Raw genomic sequence first — 18,020 nt, 5'->3', positions numbered from 1 at the left:
TGTGCTATATGAAACATATGAATTGAAAATATATATAGGATTTAATGACAAATAACAAAACAAACACATTCATATATTCAAAAGCTGCCAAGTCTTAATCCTGTTTCCAGGAGGCTCTAGCAGTACAATTATATAGGAACAGTGGGTGCAGCAGGTGAATTTCACAAAGTGCAAAAGTGCTAATAAATATTGATTAAAAAATTAGCCTTAGATCATATGAGGTAGATTGCATCAGTTACATGTATCTAAAAGCACAGGAGAATCCACATAAATACATAATTAAAACTTAAGGTATTCTAAAAGTTTTAAAAGTGTTTAAAAAGTATCAGAAGTTCTTGGAAGTTCATATAATGCTTATCTGTAGTAGTTAATTCTGGCAAGAAGCAGCTAACCCAACGCGTTTCGTCCACTTGGGGACTTCATCAAGCTACTGATGTGGCACACCTGTTTGGGTTCCCACAGATGTGGCGTATAGAACTCTAAAGTGGGGAAATTCTTCTCACTATACCCCCAAACTGAGGTGTGTTACGACTTATCATATATGCTTTTATTGTTAAATATTTTTTGAGAGATTTTTTATGTCATAATAAATATATTTATGTTTCTAATTATTATTCTTTGGGTGTCTTCCCTTGGTGCGAGGGTTTATTTGTCAATAGAAGGATAAAACTCCAAAAAGGAGCAACACGTTGGATAAAAAGGCATAATCAATTTCTATTAGATTTAAGAACATTTCTCCACTTGGACGTTTCTCCAAGTGAAAGGACTTAGCGTGGAACATACGGTTTGAAGGAAAATACCGAGATTTGTGGGTCATCATTGCACAATCCTCCATAAGAATTTGTCTTTTCCAATATACCCAATTGGAAAAAAGTTACACTGAGACTGAATACAACTTAGACTCTAAATTAATATAAGCGCCCTCTATCATATATTTGTTATATATATATATATATATATATATATATATATATATATATATATACACATACATACATACATACATACATACACATACACACAGTGGGACAAAAAAGTATTTGGACAGCCACCGACTGTGCAAGTTGTTGCACTTTAATAGATGATAGAGGTCTGTAATTTCCATCATAGGTACACTTCAACTGTGAGAGACAGAATCAGAACAAAAAATTCCGGAAATCACATTGGATGATTTTTAAACAATTTATTTGTATATTCTTGCAAAAAAAAAATATTTGGACAATCAAAAAGTTTAACTCAATACTTTGTAAAGTAACCTCGGTTGGCAATTACAGAGGTCAAACGTTTCCTGTAGTTCTTGACCAGGTTTGTGCACACACTGCAGCAGGTATTTTGGCCCACTCTTCAATGCAGATCTTCTCTAGATGTGTCAAGTTTTGGGGCTGTTGCCGGGCAACACGGACTTTCAACTCCCTCCACATATTTTCTATTGGGTTGAGGTCTGGAGACTGGCTAGGCCAATCCAGGACCTTGAAATGCTTCTTACGGAGCCACTCCTTAGTTGCCTGGGCGGTGTGTTTGGGGTCATTGTCATGCTGGAAGACCCAGCCACGTTGCATCTTCAATACTCTTACTGAGGGAAGGAGGTTTTTCCCCAAAATGTCACGATACATGGCCCCATTCATCCTCTCCGTAATACGGATCAGTTGTCCTGTGCCTTTTGCAGAAAAGCATTCCCAAAGCATGATGTTTCCACCCCCATGCTTCACAGTGGGTATTTTTGGGATGCCACTCATCATTCTTCTCCCTCCAAACACGGCGTGTGGAGTTTATACCAAAAGTTCTATTTTGGTCTCATTGGACCACATGACATTCTCACAATCCTCCTCTGGATCATCCAGATGGTCACGGGCAAACTTTAGACAGGCCTGGACATGTGTTGGCTTAAGCAGGGGTACCTTTCGGGTGCTGCAGGTTTTGAATCCATGACGATGTAGTATGTTATACTAATGGTAACCTTTGTGACTGTGGTCATTGACGAGGTCCCCCCGTGTAGTTCTGGGCTGATCCCTCACCGTTCTCAAGATCATTGATACCCCACGAGGTGAAATCTTGCATGGAGCCCAATGTCAAGGGAGATTGTCAGTGATCTTGTATTTCTTCAATTTTTTAATAATTGCGCCAACAGTTGATCTCTTCTCTTCTCACCAAGCTGCTTGCCTATTGTCGAGTAGCTCATCCCAGCCTTGTGCAGGTCTACAATTTTGTCCCTGGTATCCTTAGACAGCTCTCTGGTCTTGGCCATGGTGGAGAGGTTGCAGTCTGACAATTTGAGGGTGTGGACAGGTGTCTTTTATACAGTTAACCAGTTCAAACAGGTGCCATTAATACAGGTGACGAGTGGAGGATAGATGAGCTTCCTAAAGAAGAAGTAACAGGTCTGTGAAAGCCAGAATTCTTGCTGGTTGGTAGGTGTCCAAATATTTATTTTCCGCAAGAATATACAAATAAATTGTTTAAAAATCATACAATGTGATTTTCCATCTTTTAAAGAGCAACAACTTGCACAATCGGTGGCTGTCCGAATACTTTTTTGCCCCACTATATATATATATATATATATATATATATATATATATATATATATATATTCTGCTAAAGAATCAGCTAGTGTTTTTGCGTACCAATTCAATGTGAACTGCCTATGTATCAACATCATTTATATTTCTTTATGGACTCGCAGTGAAAAATGGCATTAATCTCGGATGAATTTTTAGAATGATGATTATGGATCTTTAATATCTCCCATTTTTGCACTTTTGGAAATATCTGAGATTTTGGATATATATGTATATATTTAAATTTGAATTAAACAGAAATGTTAACAGCAATTTAAGAGCCTTACAGGTTATATTTATTTGGATTGCAAGCCCTGGTGCCGCTACCCACAGCATTTGTTAATCTACCTAATCTACCTAACATTGCAGAGGGCACCTGGGCAATTTGATATAACTACAGGGATCAATTGCTGGCCATTCTCTCTCGCACTCACACACACATATATATTCCACAAGGTCCGGCACTCCAACAATGTACTGTAACTTGGTACGTTGCCACAAAAATAACTCACATGATCCTCACAAGGTGCGACACTCGGACACAGATGATAGGAGAAACATGCTGTCATCAACAATTCAGTTTTAATCACTGAATATCCTAAAGGCAGTGTATGTGCAGAATAGTCCGGCACTCGCCAATGAGAAACGCAATGTGCCTGTCCAACAAAAGTGCACATGTATATGGGAAAGCGGAGGGCACTCCGCAGATCTCAGCAGCAACAGTAAAACAAACCAGACAGAGCTTGCGCTGACCGACTTGGGGTGCTAATGCTTTGGACCTGGAGCCCCAGTGATTGGGTCTCCGGGCTGTGGCATTACACCCCAGTCGGTTGGGTCTGGTGCTGGTCTTAAATATAGGGGGATCCCCACATCTTTTTTTCCCCTATATTTAAAACCAGGACTGGTCCCTGCAGCCTGGTGTTGGTTTCTAAATTACGGGGGAAACCCTAGACATATTTGTAGAAAACAGGACTGGCTGGCAAGCCTGGGGCTGGTTTGGCTTTTGGGGGGGAGGGGGGGGAAACCCTATGTAATAAAAAAAACCGAAAAACTTTTAACCCTTTTTTTACAGGTAAAACACAACGGGAATTTTCGGGAAATATTACAGGGACCCCCCCTAAAGATGTGTAGACTTAGGGGATCACTATGGGTACCCCTATTTTTATCTCCTGAAGGAAGTCGGGTTTCAAATACCGGCGGCAGGTGCATTTTTGCAGATTTTTGAAAAAAAAAAAAATATCAGTTTAGGGACTGAAAAATATGCTAGTACCCATTTTCATGTACCCCAAATTTGATGGAACCACTTAAAAAAAATAAAATCTGCATCACTTCAAAATCGGGAAAAAAAAACACCTGTCGGGGCTATTTAAAAACCCGACTTACTTTTGCAGGCAAAAACGGGGGTACCCATAGTGATCCCCCTGGTCTGGACATCTTTAGGAGGGTCCTATAATTATTTCCCGAAAAATCCCGTTTGTTTTCGGCGATCACAAGTTTCGCCTGTTCCCGATTTCGCCTACTTTCAAATTGAATACGGGGATATAGCGGGCACGCGTGCGAGAAGTTTTCGCCTCCAAACTGGCGATGTAGGCGAAAATGGGATTTCGACGGCAGAGGCGAAAGCGCTGCTTCAAATTGAATACGGCTCATAGTCGTATGTTGCTGGACTGCAGGTTGGAAGGCAAGCTGGAAGTTTCCTATTTCCTGATGTTGTTTCGTTCGGAGTCTGGGTACTCTGCAGCTAGAAGCCTCCTTTACAAACGTATGGATGAATTGACCAACCAGCTTCCTATGGATTAAGGGCACAGGCACTAAAACCCCATAGATATTAAGTCATTGTCCACAATGTGGGCTTTGTTTATTGCCAAACCAAACATAAGTTCTTAAGGAGGGTATCCACTACACAACATGAAAGTCTGAACAGCCAGCGTTCAGACCTTCATGACGCCGAGGTGCGGGCACCGCACTGAACGGCGTTCACTGAACGTCATTCAGTGAAGGAGCCCGACCTCCTATCTCAGAACATATGCCGAACCTGACGAGCGTTGTCAGGTTGACGGGCATGTTCCGTAGATAGTCTGGGTCAGCAAGGACCCAGCGTGCACGCACATCGCTGGTCCTTGTCGGCTATCCATTAGCAGACTTTCCTAACAATCCGACCAAAACTTCCTGGTTTTGGTCGCATCGTGCAGAAAGCCTGCTGATGGATAGGCCCCTTTAGTTTAGAAAATAGGATACATTTGTCACCATATTAATAACTAACTGCTTTTTATTGTTGCATTATTTTTATTAATATTGTTTATTTACGAGACTATGGATTTCATCGACAAATATATTTTGAACTTTACTGCTAGTGGCAGAACAAAAATATGATTCCTTTGTAATATGTAAGCCTACAACATTTTAAAAAAGCAGAGGCGGACCTTTGAGTTAGGAAAATCTTGAACCATTTCCCACTATACTTTTTAATGTGCCAAGGAGGTCAACATTATGTAGATCTGTTTCTACTACAAGTAAAGAGGAACTTGTATTTCTTATGTAAGGCAGCATCTTGAACCTCTTACCAAACAAATAACGTCTATATAGTATGCAACTATTTTACTCACAGAACATAATTTAAGATTTTCCTAATATCCAAACTGAACTTCATACACGAAGCATAAAAAAAAATCACAATCGCCTCTTTGACCCATGGGAGACCTTATACTCACAGATACACAGTATAAATTACACAAGATTCTCCCAATGACTAAGGTAACCTCACATGATACTATGAACGCAATGTGTCAAACACTGAGCGTTTCTTTGAAGAGCAATGCTTTCTGCAGTATGTTAAGCTTTTAGATATACCGACTGACACGTTTCTTTATCCTTCACTGGTGATTTCCTAATTGTACTATACTGTATACTAGATGGCCCTGTCTCTCCACCTCTGGCCTTCCTGTTAAACTTTGCCACTCATCAGTGGTCTACAACAGTAAGAGGGGTATTCAATATGAAAGGTTAACTTCCCTGGCGAAGTTAACGTTTCATATCGGAGTTTTTTTCTGAGTAAAGGTATGGTGCGCGCTCCCGCTTATCCCCGTATTCAAAATAAAATTAACGAAGACTGGAAACTCCGAAGTTGGATTTGCGTAAAGTTACAAATTTTTCCTAAAAATAATTGTAAGACCCCCCCCTAAAGTTGTAAAAACATGGGGGAACACTATGGATACCCCCGTTTTAGCCTTTAATTGAAAGTCGGGGATTTAAATAGCCACAACAGGTGCTTTTTTCCCGACATTGAAGAAGTGATGCAGAAGAGCACTTAGGTTATTTTTTTCGTTTTTTTAAGTGGTCCCATTAAATTTGGGGTACATGAAAATGGGTACTAGCATATTTTTAAGTCCCTAAAGTCAGTTTTTTAAAATTCTGCATTTGTGCACCTGCCGCTATAATTCTATTCTAAAAAACACCTGCCGCATACTTGCAGAATAGCCCTGAACCTATTTCCCTATTGTTTAACAATTTTTTCAAATTTTTTTTTTGCACCCCAATTTTTTTTTATTAATTTTTTGGGGTTTCCCTATTTTTTTTTTAAACTTTTTTTGACACAGTTCTTTTTTAAATGTCATTCTCAGGGTTGCAGGCTATTTTTTTTAAGCCTGCACCCCTAAACCCCAGTTCTGCACTTTTTTTCAACACCTATTCAATGGTGAAAAGTTATCCCCGTTTTTTATCAAAGACTTTTCAAAACTGCGAAAAGTCTTTGAAATTGAATACGGTGTAAAACTAAAACCAGTGATAGTAACGCAAAAAACGATGTTATCGCACCCATATTGAATACCCCTATGAGCGTATTGGTGTACAGTGGGAGGAGTTAAGTTAGCGACACTCTCAAAAGCTACTAGATATTACAGCTAATGTTTTCTAATACAATAAATAGCAAGAATCTATTTCAATGGAGGAAAATAAAGAAAGTAGAAACAACTATCTGTTCATCACGTAGAACACAATGCACTAAAATTGAAAATACTTTTTATGCAAAATTATATAACTATATCCTCCAAGTTTATAATTATGATGACAGTGTACATCTTTTTTTGGTTTGAAAATGACTGAGCTTATTGTTCCCAGATGTGAGAGCATTGTAGCTCTGATTACTAAGGGGGTAAAAAACCTTTTTACCTCACATGAAGACTAGGATGGGTTAGGTTTGTTAACCTAAGCAAGCATTAGATGCTGTGTTGTGGCACAAAGATAATAATTTATCATATTCACGTTGAGATTTAAGCAGTGCAGGTATATGGAATATTTTACAAACCAGCTGAAAAACATGTTCATGTGCATAGCTCTTATTCACAGATATGACCAAGGCTTGATTAGTCCTTGCTGCAATCAATCAACATGATTATGACTTGCAAGATGAACAAAGAGTAGTAAATAAAAGTGTGCAATCATTAGACTTCGCTTATGTAATGGACTCATATTAAAAAAACATAAGTCCTACAGGAAGCAATAGTGTTCTTGTACCAGGCAAACAAATAATATATACAGGAGGGAGTGCTTTCTCTAAGCATTTCTCATGAGGTTCTACACCCCCTACAGGGACTATACCTGGTGCCAGAAGAGAGTTTATCATATAATTGCACTACTTGACCACATGAATGCTAAATATGAGTCTGTTTCAGAATGTATTGCTACTGCGCATGTGCCAAAGTCGCACTGCGCATGTGCGTTTGGTTAACGACAATGGTTGCAGAGAGGATTTATTTGCAAAGTAAGTGACAAATAGTCAGCGTTTGGGGGGAAGTAATGAAGGGTGCCTAGAAAAATGCAGGACCGTTTTCTGGGCATGCCCTAGTGAGATTCTGCAAATTCATACGCAGCTGCAGAGGCCTTGGCGTCTTAGGAGAGACGTCCATTCTAAGACAGCATTGGCTTGCTCAGAGGTTCCATGTGCAACAATTGTTTCCACTCTTGCACATAAGCAGCGGATATGAGACACCGGAAGTCTCTGTGCACAGGAATGATGATGTTTGTCCATGCAAGATGATGTTTTGCCTCTTTCTGAGTCCCGTTTTTTTGAGGGAAAAATCTGAACTCTGCGTGCACATCCCTACTGTGCACCAGACAGCGGCTGAGTCATTAGCATATTATCGCAAATCCAATGAGTACGGGATTGCAACTCCGACTCCGGCCCTATGTCACCAGGAATAACATAAGAAAGTTATCTACTAGAAAAATTAGAATTTTCAATTGCTTTTTATTGCTCATTTCTTTAAAGTTTACTTACAAACACAATACTAATATGATATCTTCAATGAACAAAAACACATTTAAATCTGTAAATCTAATTCAGTAAAAGGTCTTACCAACTCATAATTCACAGGAAGAAAACATGGAGTCACTACCTAAAAAACAAAAAAGGAAATTTAATTTGCAGAGTCATAGGAAAATACTTCTATTTCATTTTTTTCAATGATCCACAGATCCTGTTTTACTATCTTTAAGTTTCCATGCATTTAAAATAGGAGGCATTGCTAAGACTTGATTACTAAAGAAACAAAAAAAGGGGTCTATGGTTTGAATACCTAAAATGCACAGTAAAAAAATATAACTTTCTAAAATGTACTTTTTTTTTATTTTATTAGTCTTTGTTTTGCCTACTTTCATTAAACTGATGCATCAGGAGTTATGGGTCATATTACTGTTCCTTTCCTTGCAAAAAAAGTATGCTATGTAACACAATACCCTCAATATTATTTATTCAAAATAATTTGGCCTTATGTGAACAATCAGCCTCAGCTTACCAAAACCACTGGCTCCATTACAGCCAGGATCTGGAATCAATCCACTGCACCTCTCTGAACAGAAACAGATGTCTGCGTCTAGTCTGCTTGCTTTAGGGCAAGTGAAAAAAATGAAGCCAGGGGGAGGGGGTGTCAGCGCAGTGACAACAGTATTGGTAGGGAATAAGATTCAGGAATGAAATGATTGGCATTTGCAGCTTATAAGAAGGACACACTTGTACCAAAACCCTAACAAATATGAGTAAATGGGTTAATATAGAATCAACTCACAGCTACATTCAATAAATGTTGTAGCGTGTCCCTTTATCCCTCACAGGAGACAATTGGGGGGTATTTGTGAAAGAAATATTCAGTAATATAATATGTATGTATGCATGTGTGTGTAATATACATAATAAATATTAATATAGTATTTATTAGGGATGTGCAGGCTCGGATAGGTTCGAGTTTGCACATTGAGTTCGGATTTTTCCCTCCAAAAAAACGGAACTCAGAAAGAGGCTAAACGTCATCTTACATGGACGAACATCATCATTCCTGGACTTTTGTCCAGGAATGATGATGTTCGTCTATGTAAGATGACGTTTAGCCTCTTTCTGAGTTCCGTTTTTTTGGAGGGAAAAATCCGAACTCAACGTGCAAACTCGAACCTATCCGAGCCTGCACATCCCTAGTATTTATACACAAACACATATTTATGTATGTGTCATGGGGTCCATACATCCACAACGAGTTGGGAAAATTCAGCGTTTTGTTGAGGATTTAAAAAAAAAAAAAAAAAACAACAGCAATGCATGAATTCACCTATCGCCAATTCCAATCAAAAAAAGAATACAGATTTCCAACATGTTGTACTTTGCCGAGCATTTGTAGCTGTAAATTGGCAGTGTATGGTAATGATCAGCCTTTTGAAATGTAATAAGGAGATATTAACAGAGCTTTACACCACACTAAAAGATACTGTCAATACTGTTACATGATGCATGATAATTTCCTTTTCCAATACATTAGTTCTATAGTACAACCCTTTATTTAAATTTTCTTTACATCGGACTAGTAAAATGACGACTGTTTGAGTTGATGTGTGAGCACTTTTCATGATTCTCAGTTCCGATCTTTGGCAAAAATGATCGGCAATGTATGGGCACATATTGGTTCATCGGAGAAACGTTAATCGGTAAATAACATGGGAATGTGGAATCGTTTTTTGTGATTGTTGATGTATGGGCCCCATTACTCAAGTTTTCTTTTTACATCACAATAAAATTTATGGGTTTGTACAGCAACCATTCAGTTCCCATTCTGCTCATCACCAAACACATTCATGGAGAGATTTATCAAATCTTAGAGGGAGATAAGGTGGATAGAGATCAGGTACCAATCAATCAGCTTTTGTCATTTTTCAAACACTGAATTTTGAAAAGAAAATTCCTTAAAGAGGTAGCAATGTCGTATTCAGGTTTCAGAATATTATATTCAAGTTTTCAGAAGAACTAATGTCTCAGCATTATGCCAGAGTTCATTTTGGAATACTCTTTTTACATTTCAGCTCATCCATTATGTCTCCAGTTTTGACACGGTCAGGGATACAGCAACTTGTAGTGAATCAGACCACTGAAATGTTCAGCAGCATAGAGTATTTCAGGAGAGGAGTGTGCCGATATATTGCAACCTATCCACTTGTGTGATTGTGTAAGCAAGAACTCACAGGAGGTTCGATGGTGGACTCTCCTACCATGCCAAGTAAAAATCGTGATCTATAGATTATTATGAATAATGCTTTGTCAACACAGTGTAGAACAGACCCTGAATTACCACCTTATTTTATTCTTCTTGTCAATTCAGCATGCTTCAAACTAAATATGTTTTTCATAGTGACAAAATATCTGGTAAACGCAAGAAGGCTACATCATGGGCCAATGGAGAATTTAAACAAGTCAGTTTTGTGGATGATTTTGCGTGTTTTCACACTGTACATGTTCAGTAGCAGAGAGCACGCACCTATGGGCGGTTCCGAGCTGTGTTGCATCTCCACAGATGAAAGTGCGTAGTTGGGTAGTAACAGGGTGTTTGCACGTACTGTGGGCTAAGTTTATATGGAACTGCAGGCTATACAGAATTGTAGGCACTCCAAGATGTTCATTTATTTATTTTTTTAAATCAGATACATTTATGAAATGTGACTGGTACATAAAGTAAAACCTCAACATTTCCCATACCAAAGCCCTCTCTCCAGTTAACTATAAATAAACAATTACAACTGACAAAATAAAATAATGCCTTCGCTATATTCATATAGTGTCAAATATGACAGAGCGATCAAACATCTGTCCTTTCTTCCCAACAGTGAATTAAGAAATACATCACATTATACAGATAATAGAGTGAACGTCAAAGAGATTCAGAAAGTGTCACTAGCAGGTGACCAATAGTATAGTACTGTCCGGTCATCGAATGCCATATGGCGTCCCCCACCCACCTCCCTATTCTCTTATACCTTGGTTATCCTTGAGTCGTCTTCGCTCTCCTCTGCTAGCGTCCTTCATTCTTACACTTTCTTATTATGATCAGATTTATAGTTTTTAGTTAAATTCTGGCTCATGACCTCATTGCAATTTTGTTATGGTGATATTACTGGATGTGGTAAACCAACACCGGGTGTTTTTTTGAGAAAACAACAGGGATGTTTTAGGTGCGCCTGTGTGACATGCCGGTATTTACTTACTGGTGACTCGTTTTGCCATCCACAAACAGGTCGAAAACTTATGATTCGTTTTCACCTTAGTTGTGAAACGATGTTCGTAATTTATTAAATTGTGTGCCCTTGTGGACTAACTTACATCGGCAAAACATCTAGGAAATTCAAAGAGCGCATGAGTGCGCATAGATCTGCTATACGTGCTGCTATTTTGAATGGCTTCAGTGATCAACCTGTGGCACGCCACTTTGCGGAGGCTGGCCAGAGTTTAGCTAGCCTTAGATATCGTATGATAGATCATGTGCCTGTACCCAGGAGAGGGGGTGATAGGAATGCTATGTTACTTAAGCATGAATCATATTGGATCCATTATTTGGATGTTGTTACTCCTAAAGGGCTTAATGAGATGCTTCCTCTAACATGTTTATACTAATTGAATTTATTCATGTTTTAGTATTTATTGATACCTTCCATTTTAAGGTTTATACTAGGTATATGCAGGCTCGGATAGGTTCGAGTTTGCACGCCGAGTTCGGATTTTTCCCTCCAAAAAAACGGAACTCAGAAAGAGGCAAAACGTCTTCTTGCATGGGCAAACATCATCATTCCTGGACTTTTGTCCAGGAATGATGCTTGTCCATGCATGCATGTATAAATTATATTATATTTATATATATATATATATATATATATATAATATATACATGCACAATGTAACACACGTTTATACTGCACAGTCACAAGGGCACTCACCAGATTTGTGGTAAAAAAAAAAATCTGGTGAATGCCCTTGTTACTGCTCAGTATAAACGTGTGTTACATTTCTGTGTGTTGACTATCGGACTTGGTTCAAAAAGGGAAAGCACCCCAGTGAATGAGCTATGATAAAGGCGCGAGTGCAGAACCATATTAACATATATGTACGTGTGTGTGTGTATATATATATACACATATATACATATACACACATATATATACACACACATATATACATATATATATATACACACACACACACATACATACATAGACATACACATACATACATACATACACACACACACACACACGTTTATACAGACTTAACTTTCTCATGTCATCTCCTAAATTTGGATGAAATAATGGAGAGTGGACCTAAAATGTGCAACACACATGACAAATATGGAAGATATGATTACTATTATTTTCTTTATTAAAAAACTTTTTCTTTCATAAATTTTTCTAATATTTATATTATTGTTTTATTATATTACTATTTGTATCTTTATTTTTCAATATTTGTGGTTTGTATGTATATATATTTGTGAATAAGCTTATATATGTATATGGAATATTTTTAATGCAAGTAGGAGATATCTTATAATATAGAGATTATCCTCAAGATGAATAGATGGGCTCCTTTTTTTTCTCTCTGACTCCTAAGCATTTGGATGTGATTATACTATGCAGATACCATTCAAGTACTAACTGAATTTACAACTTCCCCTATTTAAGAGAGGAGTTTTGCACTATGGGCATTAAGCTTGAAAAAGTCCCAGGACAGGGACGAAACGCGTTGCTGCCCAAGGCTTGGAGATTGCTAATGTCCTGAAGCTACATTTCCACTGCTACATTGCTTTATTGTGTCCAGGAACAAGCAGTTTATTCTCTGGTGTGAGGAATATTTAAAAGCCGCGGCCACGCTACCATACCTAAATTGGTAAGAACATCCCCATCACCATTTGAGAAATCCAAGACACATGTCATGTTATCACCCACTCGTGGAGCCTGGCGGGGGAACATTTAGTGCAAAATACTCTGGCAATCTGTGTTTATTGCACAGACTATCTCACATAGAGAGCTATCCCAGCCGACCAAGCTATCTGTGGAGCCTGGGGTGGTGGGGAGTCACTTTGGCGCGTTTTCATCTGGCGGCTAGTCGACTCGTGCCTTCCACGTTGATCACCCCACTGAGTGAGGTAATACAGCTGACTAAGTTATCCGTAGAGCTGGCGGGGCGTCACACTGCCGTACTTTCTATCAGCAGTGTGTATATGCTGAATACTAGACTTTCCCCGCTGTCCGCTGTTCCAGATAACAACACGGATTTATCCAATTTTTCTAGCAAGTGGTGGACACAATGTTTCTTGCTCTATAGGTATTATTGACTTATCAAAAGAAAATTGCACTTTATTGCATCAAGCAAAATACTATTTTGCATGAATTCGGGATATAGCATCTTCTCAAACTTATTAAGAACATTTAGTTAATTTATGATATCTAATTTAAATGAATTGTCTGTTCATATTAATTATTTTTTATTTATTATATTGCCTCATTGTGTTATTACTGACTATTATTCTGTTACTTGTCATTTTTATATTTTATTGTTTATATACTTCATTGCTAATTAGAATAAATTGATTTTATATGTACCAGCACGGTATTACATCTATATTTCTTTTAGACCAATAGGATAGGACCAGTGTGTTTCAACCAGGTGTCATACGCTCCCGCCCAAACGCAGCAAAATAAAACCACCCCAATAGCAAAAATTGATGTATTCCAGCGCCCAAAAAAAACGGTCATATTTCAGTATACAGTTACGTTTAGTATACATAAATCTTTTATGGCCAACCCGCAAAGTCGCGTATTAGTACACACTAGTCATGAAAATTAGGAGCTCTGGGCATCCAGGTTCAAGTTATGCAAACTTTGGCATTAAGTGGCTTTATTAACAGTATAACTGAGCCCAAGACCAAATGAGATGTTTGTGCAAGAGATCCCTCTGAAAATAAAGGATATGGTAAGTGTGCACTGATAATCTGACAGACTATAAAAGGAATGGATATGGGCAGTGCAGTCGCTATAACTCTGGGAACTGGGGAATAGTTGCATTTTTTCCCATGCACGCAATGTGGGTGCAGTTACATCTGACTTGCATTCAGCTCTACATCAGCTCATAAGTGAGGACAAGGAAGCATGTGATAGGGGTAATGTCAGTGTGGGAATGAAGTTAAAGCATTCTTGCCCGGTCGGCGGGACAACGAAATTGCATTGTCATGGTACACGCCATTACGTACCTGCCCTGCTGTTATAAAATGCGCTTACTGGCATTGTAAAGGTAAGGGGGGCAGGGCAACGATGGTGCAATTCAGTGCAAATCGCATCATCAGGCCAACCCGACCACCCACCTTACTTGGGAAGTGGCTGGCAGTGGGTGGCCTCCGGCACTTTTCCACGCATTATGGGGAACCCCCGAGATTCGGGAGTCTCCCAGACTTTCTAGGAAGGTAGGTAAAGACAAGCAGGAAGCCATAGATTGAGCATTTGGCAGTAGAAGTTGTCCTCTCAAACTGAAACAGGAAGATTACTGTTCCCAATGCACTAATACATGAGTATGATGAAAAGTTTATAGTTCAAAATGTTAAATAATTATTGACATAATAAAGCATGTAAAACAAACACTATGCCATCTTACCTTTATTTCACATCTTTTGTGACAGACATACTTGCAGACTAAAAACAAGATGTAATCGTTACAACAATATATTTCAATAACATAGAAGGATGAACATTTTAAAAATTTCAATTAATATAACTGGCATGTAATTTAACTTTATTTATAGGATTGAATAAAATACACTGTTCAAAATAATAAGGGAGACAAAGCCTACATGTTTGCTAGGAGGATATAATAAATAACGTTACTCCCTGTGAAATCTATCTACATGGACGATTCTTATGTATTTAGAGCACACATACACAGATGTGTCCTCATACACCTAGCCTCGAGACGCCTGGCGAGAGTGAGCCGAAAGGTCCTGTGCGACACTACTTATACCAAGCATCTTTTTCCGACCGCAAATGTGTCCAAGTGAAACGCAATGATTAATCTGATATGCAACTGAGTCTGTAAATGTAGCACAACAGAACTTGGAGTGGAAAAAAGCCGCGGCCGCTGCATTGTAGCACTTCGTATACAGACTCAGACTCACTAGCACACAGATATACAAGTGTCACATATCACATTAATCAGTGCAGGCTCCTTGTACGTCTCAGTCACATTGTATTGCGACTAAGATGCATTTTATGCTGAAAAAGACGCTCGGCACAAGCAAGTCGCGCAGGACCTGGCGTGCTGAGGGGCTATTTCCCACGACTTGAGCAACAGTGTATGAGAACGCATCTGTATACAGGCTTTTATTTAGTGTTTCCTAATGGTACACCTGTAATATCAACATGTTGTTTAACGACTTATATCTACAGTACCAGATATAAAGAAAATTATCCATGACAGAAAAATATTTACACATAACCATATACACTTGGCACCTGGTCTTAGGATGTTATAGAAAAAACACTGTGCAATTTTAACAACACTCCATTATGTTATTTTAATAGTAAATTCTTTAAACGTGTAATTCTCAATTATTATTAATGTTTCTATGTTGTCATTCACTACTGGGCTTTGTCTATTTTAATACAATTATTCAATTATGAATTTATAATATATGTATTGTTACCTCTGCATGAAATGCCGTGGTCATTCACAAGTTGCTTGCAGACAGCACAAGGTTTTGACTTGGTGAAATATTTCTGTTTAAAAGTGTGAGAGCTGGAAGCTATATCTTCTGGCTGCAAGAAAAACCACATACACCATCATTTGAAACAAGTAAATACTTTAAAATGTACAGCAAAAAATAAGGTACAAAAGTAACGGCATTACTACCAAGAATTACAAGGCACGAAAATATAAGATTATTATTGCAAATACTAATGGTGCCTACACACTTGGCGATTTTTTACACAATCTGGCCGATTCCGACGCATTGGAACGACGGATCAGGTAAAATATGCCCAAATCATAAGTCCCCACTCACGATCACGACGCGATGCGCGTCCCTGCTGGTCGCACATTGCATCTTCAGATCTGCCGTGCTGTAAGGCAGATTTGCCAATCTGGGACACAATGCACTGGATGCACGATAGATTTTAAGTCAGATTGCACATTTTTTACTCCAAATCGTTTGTAGGACTGCTGGGGAGCTGCAAAGGGAGAGTTCAAGGGAAATCGTACATCGTGAGCACATCGCCAAGTGTGTAGGCACCATAAGTCAACTGACCTGGCTATGATTTACAAACAAAACTCTTCAATAATACTTTGTTAATACAGCAGCTCCAAAAATCAAGTATAACACAGAATAAAGCAGATCTAGATTATATTTTATATTACACAAACACACAATACTGTGCAAATAATTTAGGCAGGTGTGGAAAAAATGCAGTAGAAGTGTTAATAGTTTATTTTTATCAATCAGAAAAATGCAAAGTGAATGAAAAGAAGAGAATTCTAAATCAAATCAATATTTGGTGTGAACACACTTTGCCTTCAAAACAGCATCAATTCTTCTAGGTACACTGCACAAAGTCAGGGATTTTGTAGGATTATAGACATGTGTATAATTAACCAATCATACCAAACAGGTGATAATGATCATCATTTTCTTATGTAGGTTGAAACACAGTCATTAACTGAAACAGAAACAGCTGTGTAGGAGGCTTACAACTGGGTGAGGAACAGCCAAACTCTGCTACAAAATGTGAGATTGTGGAAGACGATTCATTGTCACAGGTCATACACCATGGCAAGACCATACACAAGTATGAATATCAGCAGGAAAGAAGACCTATCAGCGACACCCAGACCTATACTAAGCAGACTACAAACCCGCCCAACCAATACCAAACAAAACTCCGTCATTTACTTCAAGAAGGTCGAGACGTAGGGATTTTGAAAAACAAAGAGTACAACTATCTAGATAATCCTCACCCGATAATTCCAATCATATACTATTTACCTAAAATTCATAAAAACATCAATAACCCACCAGGACGTCCAATAATATCAGGTATAGATTCATTGACTAGTAAATTATCACAATACATACATAATTTTCTGCAAATCCATGTACAAAATCAGAAATCCCACATCAGAGATACTACTGATATTTTAAGATCTTTGGAAAATTTCAAATGGTCTACAGAATATTGGCTCTGTACAAGTGACATTACATCACTCTATACGGTCATAGACCACCAACAGGGTACGGATGCTATTAAATATTTTTTCGGAACAAGACTGCGGTATGGACCCCAAACAGGTTAATTTTCTAACTGCTTGCATACTTTTTTATATTAAAACACAATTACTTCTGGTATGAGGATGCCTTTTACAGGCAAGACACCGGGACGGCGATGGGGACTAGGTTTGCCCTGAGTTATGCCAACCTATTTCTCGGTAGGTGGGAGGACCTTAACATCTGGTTAGGACATGAATTCGGGGCAAACCTGGTCCTCTGGCACCGGTACATAGACTATGTGCTTTTCACATGGCAGGGGGAAGAAAGTGAGTTGAAACTGTTTCTCAAGTACATCAATATCAACGATAGTAATTTATCATTTACGACCAATTACAGTAAGGCAGAGGTTAACTTTCTAGGTGTTACCCTATACATCGAACAAGAAAAAATTAGGACTAAAATTTATCAAAAGAAGGTGGATATAAATAGTTATATTCTCTCCACCAGTGGCCACCACCTTACCTGATTAGGCAATATACCCCTTGGTTAATTCAAAAGGGTTAGGAGGAATTGCAGTAGCACATCTGACTACCGGATACAAGGGCAATTGATGAAAAAACAGTTCATAGATAAAGGCTACAAACCAGAAACGGTTCAGGCAGCATTTGAACAAGTAGAAAGTGAAGAGAGAGAACCCCTTTTGATATATACAGCTAGAGGTACAACACAAAACAAGGCAAATACTTCGTTTATCACTCAATATAGTAAAGACTACAGACATCTTAATCGAATTATACAACAACACTGGCATATCCTCCTTGAAAATGAGATTTTTAATGATTTCCTGCCATCCCAACCAAAGCCGATTTTTAGAAGGGCACCCATTTTGAAACAAAAACTTGTACAGAAT

General features: G+C 38.4%; 1 protein-coding gene across 2 annotated transcripts in view; it reads right to left on the bottom strand.

The window, feature by feature from the left end:
• TNS3 (tensin 3) overlaps positions 1-15,661 on the bottom strand; it is a 255,650-nt gene extending 239,989 nt beyond the window's left edge. For both annotated transcript variants that reach the window (XM_088445714.1, XM_088445715.1), the window contains exons 1-3: positions 15,554-15,661; positions 14,509-14,546; positions 7,913-7,951 (exon numbers count right to left, since the gene is read on the bottom strand). The gene's annotated coding sequence lies outside the window, so the exon portion shown is untranslated. The remainder of the gene's footprint in view (positions 1-7,912; positions 7,952-14,508; positions 14,547-15,553) is intronic.
• Between the last annotated feature and the right edge of the window lie 2,359 nt (positions 15,662-18,020).

Source organism: Taudactylus pleione, unplaced genomic scaffold, assembly GCF_031769625.1.
Source record: "Taudactylus pleione unplaced genomic scaffold, aTauple2 ptg000386l, whole genome shotgun sequence".
NCBI lineage: Eukaryota > Metazoa > Chordata > Amphibia > Anura > Myobatrachidae > Taudactylus > Taudactylus pleione.
The sequence above is the reverse complement of the archived record's forward strand: the minus strand, read 5'-3'. Positions and strand labels throughout refer to the sequence as shown.